The sequence below is a fragment of the Symphalangus syndactylus genome, chromosome 3, assembly GCF_028878055.3.
Source record: "Symphalangus syndactylus isolate Jambi chromosome 3, NHGRI_mSymSyn1-v2.1_pri, whole genome shotgun sequence".
NCBI lineage: Eukaryota > Metazoa > Chordata > Mammalia > Primates > Hylobatidae > Symphalangus > Symphalangus syndactylus.
The window spans coordinates 94,073,750-94,083,793 of NC_072425.2; positions in this window are offsets into that span (position 1 = coordinate 94,073,750).

A 10,044-nucleotide genomic window follows, 5' to 3' on the forward strand; every position below is an offset into this window, starting at 1 on the left:
ATTTCTTTGCCTCCTGCCTCTATCAATATCAAGAAAGTAGAATAAAAAACATACAAAGCAGAAGAAACGAATAAATAAGAACACAATTTTCTAGAATACTAAATAGACACACTGTGGCAAGACTAATAACAAAATAAAATAGAAGAAAAGCAGCACTAAGTAATATTAGAAATGAGAAGTTAAGCATAACTACAGTATTAAGTGATATTAAATTTTTAAAAATGATGAAATGTGGTATGGATTTAATTGTGTACCCCCAAAATTAATATGTTAATGTCCAGACCTCAGTACCTAATCTAATGTGACCTTATTTGGAGATATAGGGTCTTTACAGAGATAATCAAGGTAAAAATGAAGTGATTAGACTTAAATCTAATATGGCTGGTATCCATACAAAAAGAGGGAATTAGGACAGAGACAGACACATGTAGAAGGAAAATGATGTGAAGAGACACATGGAGAAGATTGCAATCTACATACAAGGGAAGAGGCCTACAATAGACTCTTTCCTTAGAGCCTTCAGAAGAAATCAGTCCTGCCACCATTCTTGATTTTGGACTTCTAGACTCCAAAACTAGGAGTTTATAAATTTCTGTTATTTAAGCCACTTCATTTATGATACTTTGTTATGACAACCCTAGCAAATGAATATACCCTGTTTGTTTGCCAATATATTTGAAAATATATGCAAAATAGGTATCTGTGAATACTTAAGTCTCATCTAAATCATCTTTGTAATTGGCTCAATAATTAGAGAAGAAATAGGGTCGAAAATTTCAACATACCAATAGCCATTGAAGAAATACAAGACTGCTGAAAGTCAATATACTAAAGACACCCAGATCATATAATTTTATGAGTTCTATGATAAGATAATTTTATGAATGAGTTCTATTCAAATAGATTATTCTAATCTTTTATACACTGTTTTAAAGAGTACAAATAGATGTAAATAGATGTAAAGTTTTCCTGTTCATTTTATGATACTAGCATAATCTTGAAACAAACCAAAAAAATCTTCTTGGTTCACAGCAAAAGATACAGAGATTTCCCGTATACCTCCCTGCCCCTCCTTATGCATAGCCTCCTTCATTATCAATATTCCCAGCCATAGTGATACATATGTTACAGAGGATGAGCTTACTTTGACTCATCATTACACCCAAAGTTCAGTTTACATTAGGGTTCATTCTTGGTGTTGCACATTCAATGACTTTGTTTGTCAGCTCTATGGAGATAGAATTGACAAATAAAAATGGTATACATTTAAGGTATACAATGTGATGTTTTTATATGTGTATACATTGTGAAATGATTTCTACAATCGAGCAAAATAACATATCCATCATTTCACTAGTTGCCATAGTTTTCTGTGGTGAGAACATTTAAGATCTCCTTTAGCAAATTTCAAGTACACAGTACAGTATTATTAACTATAGTCAACATATTGTACATTAGATTTCCAAAATTTATTCATGACACATAACTGAAATTCTGTACTGTTTGCCCAACATCTCCCAATTGCCCTTTCTCCCCTGACAATCAGCATTCTACCCTATGCTTCTATGAGTTCAACTTTTTTAGATTAAACTTATAAGTAAGATCATGAAGTATTTTCTTTTGTGTGACTGGCTTATTTCACATAGCATAATGCTCTATAGGTTCATCCATATTGTCACATATGGCAGGATTTCTTTCTTTTTTTAAGGCTCAGTAATATCAGATTTTGTGTGTGTGTGTGTGTATATACACACATATATATACACACATATATATACACACATATGTGTGATTTTAATATTATATGTGTGTGTGTGTGCATATATATATATACATATATATAAAATATTAAAGTCTTCATCAGTCTTAAATTAATTCCAAATAGATTTAATCAGCTCCAGTTGATTCTATATTTTGGCTATTGTGAATAATGCTGTAATGAATATGGAGTGCAAACATCTTTTTGAGATGCTGATTTAATTTCCTTTGGATATTTACCCAGAAGAGGAATGACTAGCTTATATGGTACTTTTATTTTTAAATTTTTTAGGAACTTCTATACTTTCCATAGTGACTGTGCCAATTCACATTCCCACCAGCAGTGTACAAGGGTTCCCTAGTCTTCATATCCTCCCCAACATATGCTATCTTTTTAAAAATAGTAGTAGCCATTTTACCAGGTGTAAGGTGATAACTCATTGTGGTTTTGATTTGCATTTCCCTGATGCTTAGTGATGCTGAACATTTCTTCATATACCTGTCAGCCATTTGGACATCTTCTCTTGAGAAATGTCTACTGAGGTTCTTCATTCATTTTTTAATGAGTTATTGGGGAGGGTTTTTTGCTATTGAGTTGTTTGAGTTCACTATATATTTTGGATATTCACTCCTTATCAGACCTGTGGTTTACAAATATTTTTTCTCTCATCTTTTAGGTTGTCTGTTTACTGTGTTGATTATATCCTTTGTAGTGCAGAGCTTTTTGGTTGATGCAATCCCATTTGTCTATTTTTTGCTTTTGTTGCTTGTGGTTTTGGGGTCTTATCCAAAAAAATAATTACCCAGACCAATGTCATGAAACTTGCTCCATACATTTTATTCCAGTAATTTGAACAGTTTCAGCCATTACTTTTAAGTCTTCGAACCATTTTGAGTTGATTTTTTTTTTTAATATTGTGTGAGATAAGGGTCTTATTTCATTCTTCTGCATAGGGATATCCAGATTTTCTAACACTATTTATGGAAGAGACTTTTTTTCCCCCTTGACAAAAATTAGTTGACTTTTTAAGTTTGGGTTTGTTTCTGGGCTCTCTATTCTTTTCCATTGATCTATATACTTGCTTTAATGCCGATATTATACTATTTTTATTTCTGTAGCTTTATTTTGAATTCAGATGCCTCCAGATTTCTTCTTCTCAAGGTTTCTTTAGGTATTATGGATGCTTTATGATTCCACATGAATTGTAGGATTGTTTTTCCTATATCTGCAAAATAACTTCATAGGGATTTTGATGGCAACTGTATTAAGTCTAGATCACTTTGAGTAGTATGAACATTGTAACAATAAGAATTTTTCCAATCCAGAAATATGAGATATCCTTTCATTTATTTGTGTCTTTTAAAATTTCTTTATTATCGATTTAACCACTTTATGCCTTTTGATTGAAGAATTTAGGCCAGGCATGGTGGTTCACGCCTGTAATCCCGGCACTTTGGGAGGCTGAGATGAGCAGATCACTTGAGGTCAGGAGTTCAAGACCAGCCTGGCCAACATGGCGAAAGCCGTTCTCTACTAAAACTACAAAAATTAGCTGGTCATGGTGGCAGTACATACAATCCTAGCTACTTGGGAGGCTGAGGCAGGAGAATTGCTTGAACCCGGGAGGCGGAGGTTGCAGTGAGCCCAGATCACGCCACTGTACTCCAGCCTGGGTGACAAGAGCGAGACTCAATCTCAAAAAAATTAATTAATTAATTAGTTAAAAAGGAAGAATAACATTACATTTAAAATAATTCTTGACAGATGAGTACCTTCAATTGCCATTTTGTTAATTTTTTCTTAATGTTTTGAAGTTTCTTTTCCTTCCTTCCTTCCTTCCTTCCTTCTTTCTTTCTTTCTTTCTTTCTTTCTTTCTTTCTTTCTTTCTTTTCTTTCTTCTTTCTCTCTTGCGATTTCAGTCTTGCGATTTCAGGACTTTTGTAGTTGTATGTTGTGATTTTTTCTCTTTATCTTTTGTGTAGCTGATACATATTTTTTTCTTTGTGTTTACCATAAGGTGTTCATGAAGCATCTTGTAACAGTCTATTTTAATAACAACTTAACTTGACACAAAAATTCTACAATTTATCATCTCTTCCCCCAAGATTTTATGTTATTTGTGTCAATTTATGTCTTTTTATATTTTGTATCAACTAACAAATTATTGTATCTGTAGCTTGTTTTATTACTTTTGTCTTTTAAGTTTAAAATAGAGTTAAAATTGATTTACACACCACCATTACACAGTATCAGATATTGTAAATTTGACTGTATTCCAACCTTTACACTGAGTTTTATACTTTCATGTAGTTAATTAGTGTCCTTTTTCAACTTGGATAATTTCCTTCAGCTCTTGTTTTAAGGCAGGTCTAGTGGTCATGAACTCTCCACTTTATTTGTCTGGAAAAGTCTGTATCTCTTCCTCATTTTCGAAGAAAAGCTTGGCTAGATATACTACTTTTGTTTGGCAGTTTTATCCTTTCAGCATTGTGAATAAGCCATCTCACATTCTCCTGCTCTTCAGTTTCTACTGAGAAGTCCTCTGATGGCCATTTTAAGATTTTCCTGCAGTCAACAAGGTTCTCTTCACTTTTTTTTTTCTGCTTCCAAAATTCTCTCTTCCTTTGACTTTTGAAAATTTCGTTATAATGTATCTAACTGAAAATTTATTTACATTTAATCTAAATACTAATTTCCCTTTCCAGATTTGGAAATTTTTCTATTATTATTTATTTAAATAAGTCTTCTGCCCTTTTGTCTTTCTCTCCTACTTCTTAAAACTCCCATAATGAGAATATTCATTTGTTTGATGGTGCCCCATAAGTTTATAGTCTTTTTCACTCTTTTTCATTCTTTTTTCTTTTTGTTTCTCCATGTGGGTAATTGGAAATAACATGTCTGCAAGCTCACTGATTCTTCTACTTGAGTGAAACTGTGGAATTTTTTACTTCAATCATTGTGTGCTTCAGCTCCAGAATTTGTTTCATTCTTTTTTATGGTTTCTCTCTCTTTGTTGAGCTTCTCGTTTTGTTCATGTTTTGTATTCCTAATTTTTTTGTTTATATATCTATATGTATTCTCTTGTAGCTCACAGAGCTGTTTTAAAACGATTATTTTGAATTCTTTGTCAGATATTTTTTAGGTTCAGTTACTGGTGCTTTATTTTGTTTCTTTGGTGGTGTTATGTTTTCCTGATTATTTGTGATCCTTGTGCTCTTGCATTGGTTCTGTGCATTTGAAGTAGGCACATTTTCCAGTCTTTACAGACTGGATTTAGCAGAAAAAGCCCTTATCAGGCAGCCTGTCCAGAGAAGACTGCTGCTGAAGTCCTCAGGTAGACTGGCCTGGTGCTTGGGTCAGTGAGCAAGTTTCTCTGGAGCTTGGGTCTCCAGGGTTGAGCCAGGTCCTGGGTCTACTCTGTGGGCCTGGATTTTGGGTCAATGTAGGTGGTCCTGGTGTCTACATCTGTGGGTATTGGGCTAGATCCTGGGTCTACAGCAGATGGCCTTGCACTAGGTTTCACATGGTGGGTGATATGGTTTGGCTCTGTGTCTCCATCCGAATCTCATCTTGAATTGTAATACCCATAATCCCTATGTGTCAAGGGAGGTACCTGGTGGGAAGTAATTGGATCATGGGGGCAGTTTCCCCCATGCTGTTTTCATGATAGTGAATGAGTTCTCATGAAATCTGAAGGTTTTATGAGTATTTGACAGTTCCTCCTTCACGTGCTCTCTCACATGCCACCATATAAGACATTCCTACTTCCCCTTCTGCCAAGATTTTAAGTATCCCCAAGCCTCCCTAGCCATGCGGAATTGTGAGTCAATTAAACCTCTTTCTTTTGTAAATTACCCAGTTTTGGGCAGTTCTTTAGAGCAGTGTGAAGATGGACTAATACAGTGGCTAGCCTGAATACTGGATGGCTAATACTGAATGGCTAGCCTGAAGCCTGGGTCCATCGAGAGAGACCTGGCAATGGAATAGGCTTTGAGCTTGAGTCTGCAATCACCAGCCTGGAATCAGAGTGAGCCCAGCACCAGATGCATGGAAACAAGCCTGATCCTGAGTCCATGGGGGCCAGTCTGGGATCCTCTTAGGTGGGCTTATAGCCTTGGACCATGGGGGAAGGTTACAGGGTCTTGCTTCCATAAAGGCTGGCCTGAAATCTGAGACCGTAGGGGCAGGATGTGTAGCCTAGATCCATGGTGGCTGGCAAGTGCCAAAGTTTACTGAGACAGGCCTGGATCACGGGTTTGCTAGTCTAGGGCCTTGATCAGCCTGGTGCTGAGATTGGCCTGGAGCCTGGAGCCATGAGGGCTGGTCTGGTGCTGCAGTGGGTCTGGAACCTGGGTGTGCTGGGCAGTTCTGGAGCCTGGGGCCATAGGGGTGAGCTCAGGGCCTGGGGATAAATCCCAAGGAGGACTATTGCTTGATTGTATGGTAAGAGTGTGTTTAGTTTTGTATGAAATTACCAAACTATCTTCCAAAGTGGCTGTACCATTTTGTATGACCCTTAGTAATGACTAAGACTTCCTATTATAATTTGTTTATAATCTGTTTTTTACAGAAATTGTCTTCTATATTAATTCATTTACTTATTCTAATTCTGTTGCCCTTAATGGGATGTCTTATTATTGTTTTCCTAGGACAAAAAATAATAACTAGCTTTAGTTACAAGAAGCATCTTTAGTAAATATAACTTGACCAAATAAACCATTCAATGTAACTACCCTGGGGGAGACTGTATAAAAAGTTCTGGTAAAACAAAATATAAAAATAAAAATAACCTAAAATATACAAGTAAAACATACAGAGGCATTTAAAAGTAGTTTAAAATAATGTTAAGTAGTAGTAACATAAGTAGTTTAAAAATGTCTTCAAATATGCTCAAATTAGTATCAACAGAAAGGCAAATAAAAAAGCAAGAAAATGTTATGTTTTATCCATAACATTTTAAAAATTTGGTTTGAAGGATAACATTGCATCTTGTTACAGTTATTGGAAAATGGGGATCTCATATGATTTTGTTGAAATTGTAAATTGGTCATTTGTCATACATTACAAAATAAATATTTGTAGAACACATAAGAGAATAAAAAATATAGTCACTTTTTTCAAAAATTTTTGCTACTGGTAATATATATTGCAGAACTAGTGGCCTGGTTGTGTTATGTATTGTATAAATATTATACAACACCTGTGTCTTCATGAATCACTTCCGTAACTTGAACACCATATTTAAATGAGTAGCTAATGATTACAATCTTATACCCAAATATGCACACTTTACCAAATGGACCAGCGAGTGTCTTAATTTTAGGAGGTGAGTGAAAAAAATTTTTAAGTATGAAACATTATTTTGCCATTGGAGATATTTTGTGTGTGTGTGTGTGTGTGTGTGTGTGTGCTGGTGAGAGCTGGCAGCTTTTTAATATCAAATTTTCTGATAGATTTATGTATTAACATATAATTTTACATTAAAAATAAAATAAAATATTTTCTTAATGAAAATTTTCCCTTGTGAAGATCAATTATAGATTTTAAGAAGAGGCCTAAATCTCATCCTTTATAAGAAGTATCTAATATTATCTGAATAGAGATTTAATTATATGAGCCCCTACCTTCTCTCTCTGTCTCTGTCTCTCTCTCTCAGATACATATTCTCTGTCTCTCTTTGTTTCTCTCTCTCTCTCAGATACTTAGTCTCTCTCTCTCTCTTTTTCTCAAATACATATTCTCTCTCTCTCTCTATCACTCTTGTGAGATATAGAAAATGAAAAAGAACACTGAGGATTTCCCTATCATTCTTCCAAATCAAATTTTTTTAACTCAACATGGCAGTGCACAGTTTGAAAGTTCCTTGAAAGCCTGCTGGACACATTCATTTCAGTCTCTTGAAGGTGATGTGCTTAACTTAAACAGTGTGGGAAGTTGTTCCCTGATGATGCTAACAATATAGATTTATTAGTAAATTGTTTACTAATAGAGACAATATTTTGATCATAATTATTACAAATAAACACTTTGTGTTTCAAAAAAATTCACAATTAGCTTATATAAATTAGAGGAAAGTAGAAAGGTCTAGCAAACATCTAATATTCAGTTGGACATTTTCTTTGCTTCTTATTAGGTGAAATAAAAGTAATCCAATGGATTAATAACATGCACAAATTTAAGTAATAAAATGACATTGTTCTGAATATATGGTATCTTTACTAACATGAAAGACATGATTATATCTTTTCGGTTATCTAAACAACTCATAACTGCTCAGTTTTGTTATTCAGAGTTGGCTTCATAGCTAAAATAATTTCTGAAATCTGCTTTCTGAGATTAGCAGTGCCCTCTCCTCTAATTTGGACAAAAAAATAATTGGAAAGGCACATGTATCAGCTTCCAGTTTATACAAGTTCATTTATTTGAAATCCCTTGAGCTCCTCCAATTAGAAAACAAGTTTTTGAGTTAATATCCTTCAATTGTTAGAAACTTGCGTCACTGCAAGAGCACAGTGAAACGTAAAGGTCCCAGCACGCTGGCAGTGGATTGTGAGGGGATGTGATTGTTCCACATTTAGACTGGAAAGGGTTAGGAACTCTGCTTCCTAATGTGCTTAATGAATGAAAGGAAAATTGGACCCCTGAGCTAGAGTCAATGACCTAAGAGAGTGAAAAATGTTCACAGGTTAACAAGGGCAACTGTTCCTTGCCATAATTCCCAGCGGAGGTGAATGACAAAGGGGCCAATGAACCTCTGTCTTGATATTATCTATTAATCAGTTTTATTCCAAGGAAAAATAACTTAGCATAGTTCTGGAAGACTCCAGTGTTGAATATCTTAAACTCTGTATTTGTTCCCTTTTGCTACTGATTCATTCTTTTGATTAATATACTTTGTTTTAATAATTCATTTTGATATTTTATTTAAATGTACTAAGATATTTAGTGTGTCATCTAATAAAATTTAAAATTTTAAGGATCTAATACACCATAATGTAATAGACAAAGTCAGAACTGCTCACTCTATGTTCACACGGTAACAGATTCATTGGAATCTAATTAGTGCAAGTGACTATGGAGATTCTTTTTTTCCTTAAAGTGGGGATTATTTCAAACTTTTGTTTAAAAACATTTGTTTCTTTTGAATTGAAGGGAATTTTCATAGCCATAGCCAAGCCACCACCCTGGTCATGTTCACAGATAGAAAATCCCTGATTGGTTCTTGATGAGTCATTCCTGGTGAGGAATCTTATCTAACACCTGCTTTATCTTCAATATCCTTTTCAAATTCTTGTAGTAAAACAATAACCAAGAAGGAAAAAAAAAATTGGGACGACTCCAGTTTTGAAACACCTGCCTTAGAGATAAAGATTGTAATTTTAGGCATTTGTAATGCCTTTACTTTTGGGCTGGAATTTGTTCTGCATGCTGTGAGCATCCGCCAATTTTTTTGAACATGTGCTTGGCCTGGGCCTTACTTCAGTCTAGTAAATTACAAAATGACAAGATCATCTTTGTTACCATGGAAAAATATGTGTATCAAAAAATCACTGAATCTCTGGCTTCATAGTAAATGCATTTTATGAGTTGAAGAAACATTACAACATCAGCCCTAATGAATCAGTCAATAATCTTTTATGACTTAATTCCAGCCTGATACTGATAATCTGCAATTTAAAGTTAAAGAGGATATCCCAGGTTTATGTGACCACTGTGAACGAAAAAAGTCATTTAAAAAAAAATTACAGACAGGAACTACACAGCTGGAAACCAGAAGCACTAGTTTTACTTGGGTTATTAAGAAAATTCACAGTTAACTGAATAAAAAATATTTATTTTACCTCATTTATTTTTCCATCAGTATTTAGACTTCTTCCACATTGGAGAGGTTATTGGAAGGGCATAAATTTGTTTTAAGATCATGAGTTAATTTGCTATGTAAACATAACTAATTACCAAGAGCATATATAATTTATGCTATTACATTAATTAGTTATATTGATTTTTTTTTAAATTTAGTTTTATCCTGATGTGTAAATGTTCTGCCACTAGACAGTCCTTGCCTGAGACTCACTGCAGCTGAACTCCAGGCACCCAGAAACTGTCTGGAAGAAAACTGTAGAAAGGGTATCTAAGCAAAATTAACCAGCTTCAGAGAGCTTGCCTTGCAAAACCAAATTGACTAAGTGATGGCAAATGTCATAGTACTAAAACAAAAGTATTAAAAAAAGAATCCTAAAAAGCCTCACAAGTTCCTTTGTGTGTGTTGCCTTCTGGGAATGTGC